Here is a 21,079-nt window from a genome sequence, read left to right as displayed (position 1 = left end):
TTCCTCATCTATTTTGGTTTGTTATATATTCAGCCAGTCATTTAGAGCACACAGTCCACTTTATACCCAAGAGAATAACCTCAAGGTTACAAAGGACATACAACATACATATAGACAAATCACCAGTACACAGATTATTTGCTTCATTAGTGCAGCTTGACTCAACATATCACAAGGGACTGCTGTCTATACATGTAATTTGTTCTACCCCTAGGCTGATTAACTTGACTAAACTAAATCAGGTCTTTTCTTGCTGGGCCGTAGTCCCAGCCCTCTGCTCCAAGTCAAAATGCTCTTTCTTCATTCACAGGAATCTTAGTCTGCCCTGTGCTGTCTTTTTCCATTCTAGCACCTGCTGAATGAGTCTGTCCTCTGAGGTTCCTCCTTCTATGTTAAATTTCTTTTCCTTTGTTTTCCATCCTTGAGTAATGGACCCATCTCCCCATCTTCCTTGTACTCCCCCACTGTGCCCTTGCCGACCTTTGCTACTCACTTTTCTTTGTCCACCTTTTTCTGAGCAGGTCTCTGTCCTCATCTCTATTTTGATGACTAATTATGTACTAACCATTGAGAATGCGTTCAGTAAATGATACACAGTTGTCTCTTTAACTTCTAGTCTTTGGCCCCACTTGTCTGCTCCCTGAGAACCAAACTCTGGCCTGTTCTTGAGCTGCCATCAAATAGTAGAAAGAGCACTGAATGAGGGTCAGGTTCTAGCTGGTGATCTTGGCCAAATATTTAACTCCCTTGGCTTTGTTTTTGTCACCTGTGAAAGAGAGTTAAAGACACGGTAGGTTGTTTACAAAGCAGGCGTCCATGGTTCCTTTCATGGCAGAAGGTATACTCCTTCATGGAGTGACTTTGTTCCTCCTCTGCCTCCTTGAATCTGGGCTGGCCTTGTGCTTGCTTAGACCAATTGAAAATGATAAAGTGAAATTCTGAGGCTTCTGAGCCTAGGCCTCAAGAAGCCTTGCAGCTTCTGCCCTCTCCCTCTCAGAATCTTGATTCTCTGGTCTGAAGAAGCCAGGGCTAGCCTCCTGGAGGATGTGTTCATGTGCAGAGGAGGACCCAGCGGAGTGCTATCACCAATTGCCAGAGATGTGAGTGAAGCTTTCTTAGACCACCCAGATGCCATCCAGCTGCCAGACGACTGGAGCCAAATGAGTGATCCCAGGCAAGACTAGGAGAACCACCCAGCTGAGCCCAGAACAAACGGCTGTCCCTTAGAATTGTGAGCTAATACATTGAAGTCATTTTAAGCCTTTAGGCTTTGGGATAGTTTGTTATGCACAATTTTAAAAAATGGACACAGATGAGATTATCTGGGAGATATCTTCTCAGAAAATCTTCTCAGTAAATGATGAGAAGTCCTGACCAAAATGTATGGTCAGGACTTCCCTGGTGGTGCAGTGGTTAAAGAATCCACCTGTCAATGCAGGGGACATGGGTTCGATCCCTGGTCTGGGAAGACCCCACATGCCGCAGAGCAACTAAGCCTGTGTGCCACAACTACTGAGCCTGCACTCTAGAGCCTGAGAGCCAGAGCTACTGAGCCTGCATGCCACAACTACTGAAGCCCGTGCACCTAGAGCCCATGCTCAGCAACAAGAGAAGCCACTGCAGTGAGAAGCTTGTGCACCACAACAAAGAGTAGCCCCTGCTCGCTGCAACTAGAGAGAAAGCCCACCTGCAGCAATGAAGACCCAACACAGCCAAAAATAAATAAATAAACAAAATGTATGGTCAAAAGACTCATCATTCTCACATCAGAATTAAATCATTGAGAAATCTTATAAAAACTGAAAAGGGGTTTAAAGCATAATCAGGTCAATCTCCCTGTCTTCAGGTGAAATAATAGCAATAACAAATAATAAGGGAAGATGCTATATATTGAGCACCCACCCTCTCCCAGGATTCTGCAGTCATAATCCTCACAACGCTGCACAGGTATTGCTGTCCTCATTTACAGAGGCCAGCAGGCTGGAGCTGGAGAACTGGGATGGGAACTCATGCCTCATTCGAAAGTCCATGGCCTCATGACCTACCTCACTGTCTCTGGGTACTATTAACCCCATTAATAAACAATGCAATCGATCTAAGCTCAAAGTGATTTTTCCCAATTAAAAAGGTGACAATGAGTATTCAAATGTGATTGAGAACAGTCAGACAAATGTTGAAAGCAAACAAATTCCCCAGACCAGAAAACAGGAATTACAGCTTCCATTTTCTTGTAAGAAAAATCTCAAATTTCTCAAAATTGTTCCCTTATCATCTCCTCTTGCCAAGGGCATCAATTCCTCTTTTGGCTGTGCTCACCCCCCTTTCATCTCAATTCACATTTTTTTCTCCACTTTTCTTATTTCCTTGGTTTCTGTACACTTGCCAGTTTGCTTAGCTGACCTTCCGGTACATGACTCATCTTATTACACCTTATTCTGCCTTCCAGGCAGCTAAGCATCCTGATCTCTATCAACCATCTACTCTTGCCTTCAAGGACCTCTTGCCAAATATTCCCCAAATCCCCCACCCTATCCTAGTCTCACAGGTTCAGTCACCAGTAAATCCCAGAACGAATTGTTCAATCACACTGAATCCTGTAAAAGTGGATTTGTCATTTGAATTGTAGGAGATCAAAGCAGCATTAAAGTTTTCTTCCCACACAGGAATTCAAATACATTTTTGTTTTATATTGCCTAGCAACCACAACACACAGAAAAGCACAAATGAGTGCACAGGGTGGGAACTGTGTCCAAGTCAGAGAGTAAACACTGAGTTAGTGTCATAGCAGACACAGGATCAGTCTGTCCATGCAAGGACCTTCCAAACCCTGAAACCCCAAGGAAACTCACCATCTTGGGAAAGTGTTGCCCTTTCGTTTTCCTGCTCCAGAAAGGTGATACTTCCAGGTCCAGATTTCTTATCACTCATGCTCTAGGGAAAGCTTTAGGACAACTACTGTGAGTTCTCAGCCAGGAAGAGGCAAAGTAAAGAATTCAAAAGCCCTTGTTCAGTGGTTGTAACAGCAGCTTTACAATCCAGGGCCTGGCCTCTCCTCTCCCTGTTTGCTCTTCTGAAAAGATTGTTTTTTGACAGCCATGGCCCCTGATATCAGAGGCTATTTTTTGGCTCAGCCCATAGCCAAGACTCAGAAAGGGCAGAGATTAGAAAAAAGCAAGCAGGTGTATGGAAAAAATGTGTTCTTTTGATCATAGTAAAGTTAAACCATAGAAGGAAGTCTAGAGGAAGGGAAGCTCAGATAAGGAAGTGATGCAAGCAGGAGACAACAAAAACAGAGTGGCAGGAAATAGTGGCACCAGCATTCAAGCCAAGCTAGATAATAAAGCCCATTTAATCTCCCTGAATGGCTGTGATTGAACCAACCTAAAATAAAAGACAACCTTTTCTACATTTAAAAAATTGACCTGGGCTTCCCTGGTGGCACAGTGGTTGAGAATCTGCCTGCCAATGCAGGGGACACGGGTTCGAGCCCTGGTCCGGGAAGGTCCCACATGCCGCGGAGCAACTAAGCCCGTGGGCCGCAACTACTGAGCCTGTGCGTCTGGAGCCTGTGCTCCGCAACAAGAAAGGCCGCAACAGTGAGAGGCCCGCGCACCGGCGATGAAGAGTGGCCCCCACTTGCCACAACTAGAGAAAACCCTCGCACAGAAACGAAGACCCAACACAGCCAAAAATAAATATATAAAAAAAGAAATTGACCTGTGTCATCTTCTTGAATGCTTATTCTCATGTGACACAAAGTCACAACAAAAGGAAAAAATAATCTAAGTAACATGAAGGATGTATACTTCCTGTACTGGTTCAGATCACAGCGAGTCATTTCTTACTGATTAATCATTCTAAGGAAGGTGCCATAGAAAAGAGCTGTACACACCAAGGCCAAACTAAGAGTTTAAGTGCCAGCCCCTCATCTGGCCTCAGGGCTTTCTGTCTTCTTAGGTTTGTCTTATTTCTTTCTTAATCTATTTATACCTTTTACCCAAACCACCTGGGAAAACATCCATTGTCACCTCTATATTTGCCAAACTATTGAATTGCTTGTCATGTTCCTGTTGGTTTCACTCTCTGTCAGCTCCTTGAGGACAGGTATTGTGTCTCATTTCTCTTGGTGCCCCAGGGCCTAGCATGGTCTCTGACCCAGGATCAATCAATACATATTTGCTCAACTTCTGGGGTAATGAATGAGTTCTACATTCATCGCTGTGAAGCAACTCAGTCAGTATTTGACATAAGTGAGAGAGGTGACCCTGCACACACAAAAAATCATGTATGTGAAACGTAATTTCTCCATAGGAATAATACTGGAAAGCTAGTCAAAACTAAGATTTATATGATGCTAATTCTAGACCAGGCATGATTACTTATATTAATTAATTTAATCTTTACAAGAACTCTGTGAGGTAGATATTTTATTTCACTCTACCAATGAGGAAATTAAAATACTGAGAGGGTAAATTAATGTCAGACTGACTGGTTTGAATGCTGTCCCTGATGTTTATTAACTGTGTGATTTAAAACTCTCTGTGTCTCTGTTTTCTCATCTATAAAGTAGGGATAAGGGTAACAACAATACCTCATGGGGTTTTTGTGAGGATTAAGTGAGTTAATACATGTAAGGCCCATATACCTGTTCTGGCACAAATGAAATGCTAAGTGAGTGTGATCTGCAAAATGACAGAACAGGCAGTAAAGGGGTGGATGGACAGAGAGTGGGGAATGGAACTTGTGTATCACCTTCCTCAACAGAGGTAGATGGCAGGCAGTAAAGAGAATTACCCTTAGGCTTTTCCTTTTCCTGTAGAGAAACTCAAAAGCATCAATTATTTATCATGGGCCACCTACCCCTCTTGGATCTCCAAGTTGCACTTAAATTAATAGCAGGATTGTGAGAAAACCAAACCTTGCATTACAGATTCCACAAACACAGACTAAATGCCGTGCTCAAGACAGCGGTGGGGGGCTGGGGGTTGGGGGGGCGCTGGGTAAGACTTATTGACGTCACTGGACTGGCCCTCACACTGCACTGAATGCATCGGCTGATGCCAGGGTTTGGGCCATGATTTGCTAAGAATATTGCACCGATTTTAGTAGAAGGTCTAAAGAACATTTACTGTTTTAAACTCTATTAAGGCAAACATACATGAACTGAGAAGAACTTACACTTTTACTTATCTTAAACCTGATTCAAGTCTAATTTCAGAAAGTAACTATTCACTCATTTATTCAACTAATATTTTTTGAGTAGGTATTACGTTCCAGGCACAGTTCTGGAAGCTTGGAATATAAAAGTGCACAAAAGAGACAGCTCCAAGCCTTCCTGGAATTTGTAGTCTAGCAAGTAGCAGTATTTCCATGGCCACCTCCGTGGCCCAAGCCACCACCATCTCTCACCTGGACAAACAGTGGAACTCCCTACTTCTCTGCCTGCTTCCACTCTGACCTCCCTTCCATCCAGGCTCCACACAGCAGCCAGAGTGACATTTTTGAAAAGTTAGTTACATCATGCATTCCACTCCCCTGCTTAAATCTCTCCAGGAGCTTCCAATCATGCTTAGAAGTCCAAACTCCATTGGTCTTCAAGTCTGTACAGAATCTGGCTCTCTGCCTTTTCTGTCACTTTTCTCATACTCCTCTCCCCACCACTCAGCACTTGGCCTTCTTTCTGTTCCTCCAGCAAGCCAATCTGGTTCCACTGGGCTTTGCACTTGCTGTTTTCTCCACCTGGAATGCTCTTCCCTATTTGTCTCACAGCCATTCCTTTGTATCATTTAGGCCTTAGCTAAAATGTCACATCCTTAGAGAGGTCTTCCATGACCCTCCAAAACTACAGTCACTTTCTATCAAACTAATTGGTTTACTTTTCTTCATCTCATTTATCATCACATGAAATCATCTTCTTCATTTATTTAGTTTTTTATTGATTAAAATATAATCCATAAGAGCAAAGACCTTGCCTGCCCTGTCTTCTGGAATGATGTCTGATATAGAGTAGGGGATCAGTAAGCCCTTGATGAACAATTGAGTAAGAATTTGGGAAACTCTTGTCTATGGACCAGAATTTCTTCATCTATAATATGAAGGATTTGAACTAGATGTTCTCAAGGGTGCTTTCCTGCATTTTATCATGCTAAGATTGCTTTTGCTAATATTTCAAGGGGTATACCCTAATATTTCAAGACACGGTGAACAAATCCATATTTAGCTCTGTCTGAGAGTTCATAAGATTCCAACTCTGTCTCCCTTGGGCCTCTGTATTTCAGCCTGAAAAGTCCCAATTATTCATATTGTACTCATGTGTCAATTGTCCTTTCACCCCCTTCACTCTTTCTTTCTGCTTCTTCACTCTGGATCCATCACATGATTAAAATAAAACAACTAGAAGAGGATTTATTATCAAACTGACAATAACTTTACGGAAGATGAAGACAATATTCCATGTTATATCTAGTACCTTCATGATGCTGCTGAATATTATGGGAACCTTGCACCCTCGCACAGCACATCACTCCCTGAAGAGGGATGTGCACCTGGAATTAAATGTTAAGCATATGCTGTGTGACAGCCACTGTGATAGGTGCTTCCACATGCATTATCTCATTTAATCACTATGGGTGCCCAGCGAGGTAGGTATTATTATACTCATTTTACAGTAAAAGGAGTTTAAACCATGAAGTGTGAAAAATCTTACCTGTGGTTATACAGTGGTAAGTGAAAGAGTTAGGCTTCTACCTAGCCTCAGATCCCACTACCCAGCATGATAACATGTGTTGAGTGAGTACAGTTATTTCCAGATTGTTTTCCAGAGCCTGAATTATTTAATGCTCACTTGTCTCTGAACTTTTTTTCACACTGGGTGTCTCTTCACTGGATTGCCAGCTCCTTAAGCAGAGTGCCAGACATTCTGAACACACAGCAAACAGTGACTAAATATTTGTTGAATAACCCAACAAAGGAATACAAGAAAATTAAAAACTAGAGATTTTAGCCTTTGCTTCTCACTTATTCTCGTTACACAGATGCTTAGACATCTTCCACTGAAACATGTAAGGCAAGGGTTAGTTAATTCAAGTTGAATGCTAGGGTTTTACAAGTGTAGGGAAGCTGCTCAGAGCTACAGAATTGGATATGAATGCTTCTTGTAAGGCTGTTATATTACTAGGACAACTGCAAGGCAGGTTAGAACCAATAAGTTTTTTTTTTTTTTTTTTTTTTTTTTTTTTTTTTTTTTCGGTACGCGGGCCTCTCACTGCCGTGGCCTCTCCCCCCGTGGAGCACAGGCTCCGGACGCGCAGGCCCAGCGGCCACGGCTCACGGGCCCAGCCGCTCCGCGGCACGTGGGATCCTCCCGGACCGGGGCGCGAACCCGCGTCCCCTGCATCCGCAGGCGGACCCTCAACCACGGCGCCACCAGGGAAGCCCAGAACCAATAAGTTTTGATCAATAGATAAAGGATATTACCTCATCGTCTTGGATTTGTTTATTATTCATGGCTTCTTCTCAAAGACAACTACATGCAAAATTCTGACCACACTCTCTACACTGTTAGTTATATAGAGTTAGGTAGCAAGACAACTGTTCTCACGCAAATCTGGTGCATCCTTTTCATTTTCATGAATAAGAATGCAGAGCGTGTTTGGGTTTTTTTTTTCGCATATTCAGGCAATTTAATGTTAATTCTTATAACGTGTCCTGACAGGAAAAAAATACAGAAAGAGAAACGTTCTCAGAGGAGCCTAGGCAATTCCACAAGGTTGAAAGAAAGTGATGTCCCCATAGTTTCATTCCAGGTCCAGGCAGAAATGTCACAAGACTATATTGCCTTCAATGTCTCAATACCCACAATTATCGTACTTAACTAATTCATTCTCTGTGTCATGAAAACTTAAAGATGTTAGAAAATCAACTCAAATCCAACATTTTGGAAGTAGCTTTAACTTTAAGGAACTTAATGTTGTAATATGAGACTCCCTCCGCCACACCCCTACCTACACACTGACCAAATATGTAAGCCGAGGGGGAAAGAAAGATAGTTCTCAAATGGCTATTTAGTCTTTGCTTTGGGACACAGAACGCTGAGAAAATGTTTGAGGTTTCCTAAATGCCACCACCATGAATGTACTGCCTCTGGGTTCCCATCAGGGATAATGGAAGTTCAGAAAGTCCATGGCTTGCAAACCATTACCCACTTCACGATTCAAAGAAAGTTTGACGTGGACATCAGTTAAAGCTCATTGGTTTGGATTACAATTTGCAATACATTTTCAAAAAGAGTTAACCCTTGAAGTAATCCTTATCCAAAGGGCTGCTGCTTTTCCAAGTGCTCTCTAGCAAACTTGCCTCACTATGATCAGCTTGGGTTTTTTTTAAAGGGCTTCTTGCCATCTACTGACCTGACAAGCCAACATTCCACCTCATCAGAAATTACTGCAGAATCACATCCCAAAGGGCTTGCTTTGAACATTTCCCCTTGAATCCCTCTGCTAAATGGTATTAATGATAATTATTACTCTTCTGATCAGTTATTCCAAACTGTTTTCATATGGTATTATCTCATCCAGAAGAGCTTATTAAGTTTTGTCTCTAGTTGTAGTTACATTTATTTACCCAAACATACTCTTAAGCACTCCTAGAATAATTCTATAACAAAATCAGTACCTGGGGTGAAATGAAGTAATGCCAGCAGTACAAATGCTTGTCTTTACTCTAAATTATGTAACTTACTTATGGAAACTTAACACATATAAAAGATATTTTACTAGCAATACTGTTGTTATGCATTATTACTTACTATCATTTTAACTTTCAGATTCTAGTATCTAAATTTTTCTTTCTCAATAACAAAAAAAAATTGTGATCATTCTTTATAATGTATTAAACGCTTTATCATAAAATCTCAATGGCTCTTTGGAAAAAAGTCCTAAATGAAGCTTTGTTACACAATAAAAAATGATAATGTAACATCAGAGGCTATTACGTACTTTACATGAATATGTCTCAGTGCATCAAGAAGAGGTACGGAATTGTACTCAATCTGTAAACAATCAACCATTTCTCAAAAATGAGAAGAAATGTCAGTTGTAATGAAGTAGTAATGCCAGGTGTATTTTACAGAAGAAAAGTGGAAATGAAAAGAACTGTTTACTTGGTATTGTAGATGGGTGTGGTCTATTCTTTATTAACAATGACATTAAATTTTAAAAGTCATTATTTGGTTTTGAATCACTTTGGATTTGTTTGCAAAAATGTTTGTTTTCTTTCAGGTAGAATGTGATGAAGTAATGTATAGCATAGAAAAATAAATCTGGATATCTGATTCTCTCCATCTTGTTTTGTTTTGTAAATTCTGGCCCCTTTACTGATATCCAAAAATAGGACTCACTTAAACCATAGAGGTAATGAATTAAACATGGTGGTAGGTCTGTCTGAAAGACATGGACCGCTCTTCTAGCATACAGGCAGTCCATGATGTGTTGGGAGTATATTCTACTAGCAAAATAGTCATGGGTAGTTGCTATGCTTTGGGTTATGTGATCCAAAATTTTTCACATTCCTGACCCTAATCAACTGAACCAGGGATTCATGATTGACCCAAAAGCTAAACATGAGCAAGAATGCTGCCTACTCAACATCACTAATTATTAGAGAAATGTAAACCAAAACTACAATGAGGTATCACCTCACACCGGTTAGAATGGACATCATCATCAGAAAATCTACAAACAACAAATGCTGGAGAGGGTATGGAGAAAAGGGAACCCTCTTGCACTGTTGGTGGGTGGGAATGTAAATTGATACAGCCACCATGGAGAACAGTATGGAGGTTCCTTAAAAAACTAAAAGTAGGATTACCATATGACCCAGCAATCCCACTACTGGACATATACCCAGAGAAAACCATAATTCAAAAAGACACATACACCCCAATATTCATTGCAGCACTATTTACAATAGCCAGGTCATGGAAGCAACCTAAATGCCATTGACAGATGAATGGGTAAAGAAGATGTGGTCATATATACAATGGAATATTACTCAGCCATAAAACGGAACGAAATTGGGTCATTTGTGGAGATGTAGATGGACCTAGAGTCTGTCATACAGAGTGAAGTAAGTCAGAAAGAGAAAAACAAATATTGTATATTAACGCATATATGTGGAATCTAGAAAAATGGTACAGATGAACTGGTTTGCAAGGCAGAAATAGAGACACAGATGTAGAGAACAAACGTATGGACACCAAGGCGGGGTGGGGATGGTGGTGGTGGGATGAATTGGGAGATTGGGATTGACATATATACACTAATATGTATAAAATGGATAACTAATAAGAACCTGCTGTATAAAAAAATAAAATAAAATTCAAACAATAAAATAATATTCAAAAAAAAAAAGAATGCTGCCTAACTGATGTGCTCTATTTTGGAGAGTGATTAATAACTTAATCATATCCTTCCTCTTGACATGTCTTGATATCATTATGACAAGTAAGATACACTAAAGTGACACAATGGCTGAGAGACACATTGAGAAGGCATTAAGCAGTAGCAGAAGTAGAAGCCATAAGGCAACAGAGTCTGGAATAGGCAGAAGCCCTGAAGCAGAAAGGAAAGTTGCAAGAAGAAAATCAACCATGGCCATGGAAGTGAACAGTGAAAAGCAGAGCAAAGTAGTTGAGCCACAAGTCTGGTAGATTACCAGCCTGATTGATTGGCACCAGAATGTTGCTATGTTGTGATCACTGTTCTCATTCCCAAGGACTGGTTGTGCAAGCTGAGGCTGTTGTTTCTTTAATTCCCCACCGAAGACTTACAATAGAGTGCCACCCATCACTTGAGGTAAACTAGAGCATGTTCCGTGTCATCTGAAAGGGCATAATGAAAACAGCCAGCCATAGCTACATGTAGAAATATTTTTACAAGGGAATTCTTCAGGGTTGGGACAGGAAATTTCTAATGTCAACAAAACTGACTTTGACTTGCTATTGTACAATTTTTAAGTTCATTTTTTTTCTAATTACTAAAGTGAAGTTACACTCAGTACAGAAGACTTGAAAATTGCAGAAAAGCTTGAAAAAAAAAGTCACTCATAATCCCCACAACCAGAGATACTGCTGTGTGTGCCTATGTCCACAGAGCATTTTAAAGCAGGGGTAACAGGATGTTACACTGAGACCCAGCCTGTCTCAGTTTTAGCTGAGGCATGAAAGCAAGTGATTCCACATACTCAACTAAATTGTGAGAAGACCAGTAAGGGGAATTTGCTTGGTAGGATTTATAAAAACAAACAAAAAAAAAAAAAAAAAGAAGAAAGTCAAAGACTTTATCCTATGTTTTCTTCTACTTTTACAGTTTCCAGTCTTATGTGTAAGCCTTTTGAGTTGATATTTGTGTATGCGGTAAGGCAAGGGTCCAATATCATTCTTTTGCATGTGGATATACAGTTTTCCCAACATCATTTGTTGAACAGATTATCCTTTGTACTTCGTGTATTCTTGGCACCCCTTGTCAAAGATCAGTTGACATTGGGACTTCCCTGGTGGTCCAGTGCATAAGACTCAATGCTCCCAGTGCAGGGGGCCCAGGTTCGATCCCTGGTTGGGGAACTAAATGCTGCATGCGTGCTGCAACTAAGGAGTCCACGTGCCACAACTTGGAGCCCAGTGCAGCCAAAATAAATACATAAATAAATATTTTTAAAAAAAGATCAGTTGACATATATGTATGGATTTATTTCTTGGCTCTCTGTTCTGTTCCATTGGTCTATATATCTATCTTTACACCAGTATCATACTGTTTTAGTTACTGTAGCTTTGTAATATATTTTGACATCAGGACATGTGATGTGATTTCATGGATATGACATCAAAAGCATAGGCAACAAAAGCAAAAGTAGACAAGAGGGACTATATCAAACTAAAAAGCTTCTGCACAGCAAAGGAAACAATCAGTATGGTGTAAAAGCAAACTATGGAATAGGAGAAAATATGTGCAAACTATATTTCTGATAAAGGGTTAATTTCTAAGATATACGAGGAACTCCTACAACTCAATAGCAAAAAACCTAATAACCTAATTTAAAGATGGGCTAAGGACTTGAATAGACATTTCTCCAAAGAAGGCATACAAATTACCTATAGATATATAAAAAGATGCTCAATATCAACAATCATCAGGCAAATGCAAATTAAAACCACAAATTAAAACCACAATGAGATATCACCTCACACCTGTTAGGATGGCCATTGTAGTAGTAATAATAATAATAATAATTCTCTGTATCTGCCAACAAGTGTTGGCAAGGATGTTGAGAAATTGGGACCCTTGTGCATTGTTGATGGGAAGCCAAAATGGTGCAGTTATTATGGAAAACAGCAGGGAGGTTCCTCAGAAAATTAAAAATAGAATTACCATATGATATAGCAATCCCACTTCTGGGTATTTATCCTAAGTAATTGAAATCAGAGTCTACAAAAGATATTAGCATTCCCTTGTTCACTGCACCATTATGAATAATGGCCAAGATGTAGAAACAATCTAAATGCCCATCAATAGATGAACTGGTAAAAGAAAATGTGGTATATACATATAATAGAATATTACTCAGCTATAAACAAGAAGGAAATCCTGCAATATGCAACATGGATGAACCTTGAAGACATTACGACAAATGAAATAAGCCAATCACAGAAGGACAAAAAATACATGATTCCACTTATATGAGGTTTCTAAAATAGTCAAACTCATAAAAGCAAAGAATATATTGATGGTTGCCAGAGGTTGGGGGAGGGGGAAATGAGGAATTGCTAATAAACAGGTATAAAATTTCATTTATTCATGAATGAATAAATTCTAGAGATCTGCTGTACAACACTGTGCCTGTAGATAACAATACTGTCCTGTGCACTGAAAAATCTGTTAAGAGGGTGGATCTCATGGTAGGGTAACAAGTCCCCTTACCCACATTGGTTCAGAAGAGCAGAGACACAGAGAGCCTTTTTTTACAGAGGGGCTTCAACAGTACCACTGAAAGAGCTTAATATATGTCCTTTAGAGTTTTGTGGAAAGGACAACTGGTGTCTAACTCCTGCCTAAGAAGCGTAAGTTTGAGAAACTGGGGCCAGCCGGCCTAGAGTGAGGGAAGTAAGGAGAGACTGAGGGGAGATTGCTCAGCTGCAGTCAGTCCTCACTTCCAGAGTTTCTCATGCATGAACAGTTCTACACATTTCCCATGGACAAGACATGGGCCACAGGAGAGGCTGAGGGGGGGGTGAGGTTCTCTTAGTTCATGTCCACGATAGCTGGCACAAGAGGCGAAGAAACCGTAATAGAAAGGCTGTGAGTGAATCACAAGATTCCTAGGGACATGGAGGGGCTGGCAGAGAGCAGGGGAGGGCACATCATGGTATCAAGAGAGCTGCAAAACAGAGCCTGAAAACCCCACCTGAGCACACAAGAGGCAAATTTAAACATCTGCCCGGCCTCAGAGACCGTGAAGCCACCTTACAGCCACCCCAGTCAAGAAAGAGCTTCCTGGGCTTCCCTGGTGGCGCAGTGGTTGAGAGTCCGCCTGCCGATGTGGGGTACACGGGTTCGTGCCCCAGTCTGGGAAGATCCCACATGCCGCGGAGCGGCTGGGCCCGTGAGCCATGGCCGCTGGGTCTGTGCGTCTGGAGCCTGTGCTCCGCAACGGGAGAGGCCACGACAGTTAGAGGCCCGCGTACCGAAAAAAAAAAAAAAGAAAGAGCTTCCTAACATACACCCCCCACCCCCACCCAAACATGTACCTCTCTTCCCCTCCATCCTCCACTTCAACCCTGGAATGGTCAAGAACCACCTTCGAGGGGATGGAGAGTAGAGGCTGACGGGGAAAAGGTACGATCAAACCCCTCCTCACTGTTACAGGCTTCTCACTGCCGCAAGCTGTGGCTGTGTGAGGGGGAATGGCTGCTGCTCTGAATGACACTGGAATTAACCAGGGACTGGACACTCTAATTATTGTATTGAATTGAGACAGTGGTTTTGTGTCTTCAAGTGACCAAAGGATGTTTACTACCTGAGAGTGAGCAGAAAAGTCATGGGACAGCCCATGTTTTTATCCAGTGGCATTTAAAGGCAAAACTAAAGGTGCCTTCTGATGAGTCCTGATTTCTCAACATGCCAGTTATACATATATACATTTTTCAAAATGTTTTTATACTATAAATACTGTTTTGCAGCCAACATTTCCCACTTAGCATTATATTAAGAATGCTGGGGGCTTCCCTGGTGGCGCAGCGGTTGAGAGTCCGCCTGCCGATGCAGGGGATGCGGGTTCGTGCCCCGGTCCGGGAGGATCCCACATGCCGCGGAGTGGCTGGGCCCGTGAGCCATGGCCGCTGGGCCTGCGCGTCCGGGGCCTGTGCTCCGCAGCGGGAGAGGCCACGGCAGTGAGAGGCCTGCGTACCGCAAAAAAAAATAAAAAAAAATAAATAAATAAATAAAAAAAAATAAAAATAAAAAAAAAAAGAATGCTGCACTACATCAATATCCTTTTACCATTGTGTCTTTGTGCCATAGGATATGTACCTACTCCCCTAACATTAGATACATGAGTCATTTCTAATTTTTCACAGCCATAATGTTGAAATGAACATAGTTCCAGCCTAGCATTGTGCACGTCTCTAATTAGCTTCTTAGGATAAATTTCCTTGAAGTAGAATTGCCAGAAAGAATGACCATGTTTTAATGACTGATGAAATACATTGACAAATTGCTCTGTGGAAAGCTTACATCAAATTTTTCACCAACCAGCAGATTCTACATGTGTGCCAATTTTCCCATATCCTTGCCAACAGTAGTTATTATTGTTATTATTAATCTTGATAATCTGATATCTAATAAGAAAAAAATAATTTTTTCATTAAAATTTTTCTTTTATTACTGGATAGGTTGAACATTATTTCATATGTTTATAGGCTATGTGTCATTTTTTTAATGACTTACCTGCTCAACACCTTTGCTTATTATTGTAACTCAGGTGTCACTGAAAATATTAGTTCTTTGAATCTCAAGGCAAAGGCCAAAAGTATGGCAGAGCTGGCAGTTCTTGGTATTTGCTTCACAGTGTAGCTCACAGACCAGTCTATGGGTTATTAAGTGGGGGCTCAGGTTGGCCACTACGACTTGCCACAGAGCAGTGCTGGATGTTGTCTTCAGAGCACCTAGTTTTCTTGGTTGTTTGCCTCCTATTGCTCTTGCCTCTGTGGAAGTACAAAGAGAGGCATCATGTGGCCCGACCACACAGACACGATTGTCACAGATGCTCTTTGCATTATCTTCATCTTTTCCCACCCAGTTGCCTCAGACTGGCATGGTTGCATAACATCACTGTCTGAGCTTATGTAAAGTTGCTGGGCCTAGATGGTGGGGACAATCAGATGGGTTCTAATCCCTTTATTACTGTGGCTCATCAAATAACATCTATGTGTCTCATTTTCGTCAACTGTAAAACTTCATGACCAGACCCCACACTTACCTGTCTGGACTTGTTTCCCATTACCCTCTCATTTAAACCCTATGTACCAACCATTGCAAACTCTTTGCATGCTCTCTGGGCCTTTTTCCAAGTTTCTCTTTGGTTTGCAATGCCCTTCCTTAAACAGTTTTTGGTCCCATGATTAACTCAGGGCCGACACAGCTAAAGGTTTGAAAAATGTTCTTTGAGTGAAAAAAAAAAAAAAAAGATTCAATTAAACTATAATGAGGGCTTCCCTGGTGGCGCAGTGGTTGAGAGTCCGCCTGCCGATGCAGGGGACATGGGTTCGTGCCCCGGTCCGGGAAGATCCCACATGCCGCGGAGCGGCTGGGCCCGTGAGCCATGGCCGCTGGGGCTGCGCGTCCGGAGCCTGTGCTCCGCAACAGGAGAGGCCACAACAGTGAGAGGCCCGCGTACAGTAAAAAAAAAACCAAAAAAACCCCCAAAAAAACTGTAATGAGAAGTTAAATTTGTAAGAATGACTTGAAAGCACTAGGAAATTTAAGATCTAACAGTAGGAAAAGATACACAAAATAGCTGTGATATAACACAGGACATGATAGACCTTTAAACGAAAAACAGATTCTCTGTTCACAGCACTTCTGAGTTAGTGCAGACCCCACAGGTTAAGGGCTCAGTCCCACAAAACTAACTCCACTTCAGACACCAACCTCAAGTCCAGACTTCTAGGACTTCAACTGATTGGCTGTAAATTGGGGGTTTCCATGACCCCCTCTTCAGGGTTGACAACTTATTAGAACAGCTCACAGAACCCAGGTAAATAGTTTACTTACTATTACCAATTTAGTACAAAGGATATTTTAAAGGATACAAATAAATAGCCAGATGAAGAGATACGTATGACAAGATCCAGAAGGGTCCTGAGCACAGGAGCTTCTGTCCCCATGGAGTTTAGGATATGCCACCCTCTTGGCACATAGAGGCATTCTTGTTCACCAACTCAGAAGCTCTCTGAACTTTGCTGTTTATTGTTTTTATGGAGGCTTCATTACGTAGGCATGACCAATTAAATAACTGGCCATTGGTGATTAAGGCGGGGGTGAAGTTAGGGGGTGGCTAAAATTTCCAGCCCTCTAATCACATGATTGGTTCCTCTGGCAACCAGCCCCATCCTCCAAGAGTCACCGCATTAATGTAAACTCAGGTGGTTGGAAGGGGCTTATAATGAATAACAAAAGATACTCCTCTTACCCCTCCCACTCAGGATATATTAAGGGCTTTAGACGTTCTGTGCCAGGAACTTGGGATGAAGACCAAAACTATATATATTTCTTACTATATCAATCACATAATAGAAAACCGAGACTCTTACCAAGCCCAGCCAAGGCCCCACTGACTGTTCCCGGTCTGAGCCCCAGTGCCCACAAAACTGCCCCTACGTCCAGCAGAGACGGCAGCAGGCCACTGGACCCAGGCAGCCCACAGCCCCGGAGACCTCAGCTCCCATCAACAGTGGGGACCCCCCAACCACCATACTGGAGTGATTCCAACTCAAAGGACACCCAGAGCCACAATCTGGTATCTGCCAGTTTTTCCAACTGACCTGTATCCTACCCAGCACCTCCCTCCCCCCTTTCCCACAATTCATGACATCAAAATACTGGCTTTTCCTCTTTTTCCTTGAGACTCAGGAGGGCCAAAGCAACAGCCTTTTGCTTTTTTTTCTCTCCCTTACCAAGGGTTAAAGGAAGGGATCCATCCTTATTGTTCAGAGGCACCAACTCCCTCCCCTAAATGAGGCTGAGAAGGAAACAGCCAGTTCTTACCTCCTCCTGGTTGTTTTTCTTTCCCTTCCCAGTTTAATTTTTGTTTCCCCACTACCCCCTACCTCTAAAGCCATTTTATGAGCTGTCATGTGCCACCTGAGCCTCCAGTAAAAACAAAAACAGGCTTTCCTGTTGAAAAAACAAACAAAAAAAGAAAACCAAGACTCTTGCTTTAAGATTAATTCTGGCTATGGGCTAGGAAAATATTCCTGAAGATGGGTCTTAAAGACGGGGAGATAAGCCTTGTTAGCTCAGAGTCTGAATCCACTATTGTTCCTCACTAGTGATGCTTATCCCCAGTGAATGGTGGAATGGTTTGGAAAGTAGGTACAGGGTGTGTGTGTGTGTGTGTGTGTGTGTGTGTCTGTGTGGGCGTGGGTGTATGCGTGTGTGTGTGCGTGTGTGTGTGCATGCGTGCACAGAGGGGGGATGCAGGCAGGCCATCATTGGCAGAGAGTAATCTGCCAACTAGAGGAAGCGAAGTAGGAGAGTGAAGAACTTCATTTTGTTCTTGTTTTATTTTAAATGGTCATAGGAAGTTTATATTTGCTGGCCTTGCATCAAGGGAAATTGTCCAAATTTACTCGTGGAGGTCAACCATTATCCATTAATATTTTCAATACTGTCCTGGTCATTGGGTTATAAATAAGAATCCCAGAAACTCTGAAATTCTCTCAATTCTTTGGTACACAGAAATATACACAGAAATTTCAACACTAAGATCTTGCAAGTCTTTTGGAGGCTCCTATGCTCTTATGGAAAGAACAGGGCTTGGAGGGGAAGCCAAAGATTTCTTTTTGTGGCCTCATGCCTATCACTCACACAGCTGGTGACTGCTCCCTGACTCAGCAGATTCAACTGAAAGCCTGAGATATGGAGAAAAGTGCCACATAACCCTTTAAGACACAGTGAGTTTCTATTTTATCAAAATGATTTTGTGCTGCTCTGCTATTTATCATTTGCAGAAAAAAATATAAACAGCTAGCCTAAATCTCATTCTCTGTGTGAAAGATTGCTAAAAATTAGTGAACATTTAGCAGAAGTTACCGAGGGTGAATAGATCTCTGGGGAGGATGAGGGAAACAATTCAGTTGACGGAATGCTCCAGCAAGCCAGCAGTTTTCCCACAATAAATAAACACTAGCTCTTTTCCTTAGGACTTTAGTTCCCAATATTGGCATGAATAGCCTTCCTGAATTGAAGATTTACATATTCTAACTAGAAATTAAAGTTCAATAATTGTGTTATATAGACTTGATTCAATGGAAGTGTTAACAAGCCATACTTGGAAGTCATTCTCCCCTTACCCACCTTCCACTTATCCACATCCAACCACCCATCAAGGCCAGTTTCTTTATGAAGTCTTTCCTAATAATTTCAGCTACCATCCATCTTACTCTCATTTCAAAATCCTACTGTCTGTACTACCCATTAGGTACTTAGTCATGTGTAACCTTGTAATATTATTTAAATTTTCAATTGTCCACCCAAATAGATTATAAATTTCTTGGGTTCTGCACTTTGCATTTACCGTAGAAGTTTGCATATACCATAGAAGTTTGCATAGCCCATAAAAAAAATAGTAGGTCCTCAAAATATTTGTCAATGATTTCTTATTTTAGTAAAGATGAAAATATCACTAATCTTGATCCCCAAACATGTTGGGATTTAAGTACTCTACCATCATGTTAAACTTGGAAAGGTGTACCTTTTTCCTTTATCATCGTTCCTACTGAAGATACCATCCTCAGCCTCGCTGCTTTGAACCTAGAGGTATGCGTTCAACATATTCAGGCAAATTCTGAAATACCAGGGCCGGTGGTTTGCCGGGGGCTTCATCCTGGTGCACAGCATCTTACCTGATGGGTGCTGAGTAGCACAAGGTAGAATGATGGCTTTGCCTCTCTCTTCAGTGACTCTGGACAAGCTTCTGGACAAGATCCCCAATGCCCTAGGCTGGTGGGCAGGGCACACAGAAGAGGGCATCCCCCACTTGCTGAAGGTGAAATACACTTCTGCTGAGCCCGGAATGAAGAGAAGGGTGCTGCTGAAGAGCAGCTCACTGCCACTTCAGAGGGAAACAGCCACTTGAAATGAAATGTCTTGCTTTTTCTTTGGAAGGGGGAACAGGTGTTTGAATGATCAGTTGGTCTTAATTATTTTTGCTTATAATAGGAGAGAGATAAAGCTCCTGACAGAAGTCCAGGGATGAAAGGGAGGAAATGAAACCCTCTGCAGTTTCCTCTTGCAGGCGGTTCCTGTGGGCCAATCAGTCCCCTCCTCTCCTGTCAGGTGGCTGCTTTCCGCTTCTCCCCAGATGTCCTTTACCAGGCCGCCTGGAGCTGGGGAACAAGCTTCAATCTCCCTGGTCAGAATTCTGCTTTGAGATCTGCTTACTCCTCCCTTCACCCCCAATCCCAGTGTCAGGCCTAAAACGAACTTAACTGCTAAGAGATAACATTCATCAAGAGATAACGTAATTTTTTTTTTTTTTTTTTTTGCAGTATGCGGGCCTCTCCCGCTGCGGAGCACAGGCTCTGGACGCGCAGGTTCAGCAGCCATGGCTCACGGGCCCAGCCACTCCGCGGCATGTGCGATCTTCCCGGACTGGGGCACGAACCCGTGTCCCCTGCATCGGCAGGCGGACTCTCAACCACTGCGCCATCAGGGAAACCCAATAACGTAATTTTTAAATGTTTAGAAGTTGATGGATGGAGGAATTGATGTCCTTTAATATTCATATATATTACCTCACCTGGGACTCACAAAGTGTAGAGTCCACTTGAATCTACCAGTTTCAGTGTAAACAGTAGGTCAAATACCAAAAACCCATCAAAGCCAGAAACCTAAATTCATATGAACACTCCTTCCCCCTCCTCCTCCAGCCAATCAGCCACCAAGTCCTGCTAATTTAACTAAGTCCTGCAACTATTTCTTGAATCTTTCCCCTTCTCTTCATCCCTAGTCAAGGCCCCTAAACATATCTGTCTTCTAATCTGGGCTTCACCCTTCATACAGAGCCATCCACCTAAGAAGCACATGTGACACTGTCACTCTGTTGCTAAGGATTTCAATGGCACCTCCTCACCCCCAGTTTGTACCAAGCCGTCTCTTGCAGGTCATTGGCTCTCACTCTGTATTCCAGTGCTAGCCACTGCTAATGGTGCTGCAACTCCACCAGGGTCTTTCACATCTTTGTGACTTATCTCCTCCTGCAAGTCTTCCCTGAGACCACACATGGGGTTAAATGATCTCTGTGTCCCTGTGTGCAAGTACCTTATCACCTGCCACATTACAGTGAATATACTGTTTTCAAATCCATCTCCTTCACTACACTGAGAGATTGTGGAGAGCATTTTAGTACCTCTGGTACTAAGATCATGGTAGGATCTCATCTGTGAATAAATGAGTGTTTGTTACCTAACAGAAGTGTTGTTGAGTCAATATACTGGAAAAAAAATCTACCCTATGGGGCTTTCACTCTCAAGAGGAACACAGAGGTACCCGACTCTGACCCCTGATGCTGTGAGGTGATGTGAGGAGGGTCCTGAGGCAGTGACAGGTTCCCAAGACAGTTGCCTTAATGCTGCAAATGGAGAAGCTTGTCATATCTGGCAGGTCCAAGAGAAAGAGGTGAAATTGCAATGCTACCCCCAACACGTAACTTTGATGGTTGATTGACCTACAATAAAAAAAACTCCTGGGCTTCCCTGGTGGCGCAGTGGTTGAGAGTCCGCCTGCCGATGCAGGGGACACGGGTT

General features: G+C 42.2%; 1 protein-coding gene across 11 annotated transcripts in view; it reads right to left on the bottom strand.

Moving 5' to 3' along the window:
- The window catches only part of EXPH5 (exophilin 5), a 68,730-nt gene that overhangs the window by 35,230 nt on the left and 12,421 nt on the right, over window positions 1–21,079 (bottom strand). For 3 of the 11 annotated variants that reach the window (XM_081240198.1, XM_081240200.1, XM_081240190.1), the window contains exon 2: window positions 15,000–15,256. The exons of the other annotated variants lie outside the window; for them this stretch is intronic. The gene's annotated coding sequence lies outside the window, so the exon portion shown is untranslated. The remainder of the gene's footprint in view (window positions 1–14,999; window positions 15,257–21,079) is intronic. 11 annotated transcript variants of the gene reach the window in all.

Source organism: Mesoplodon bidens (genome assembly GCF_964165515.1).
Source record: "Mesoplodon bidens genome assembly, chromosome: 7".
Classification (NCBI taxonomy): Eukaryota; Metazoa; Chordata; class Mammalia; order Artiodactyla; family Ziphiidae; genus Mesoplodon; species Mesoplodon bidens.
The sequence above is the reverse complement of the archived record's forward strand: the minus strand, read 5'-3'. Positions and strand labels throughout refer to the sequence as shown.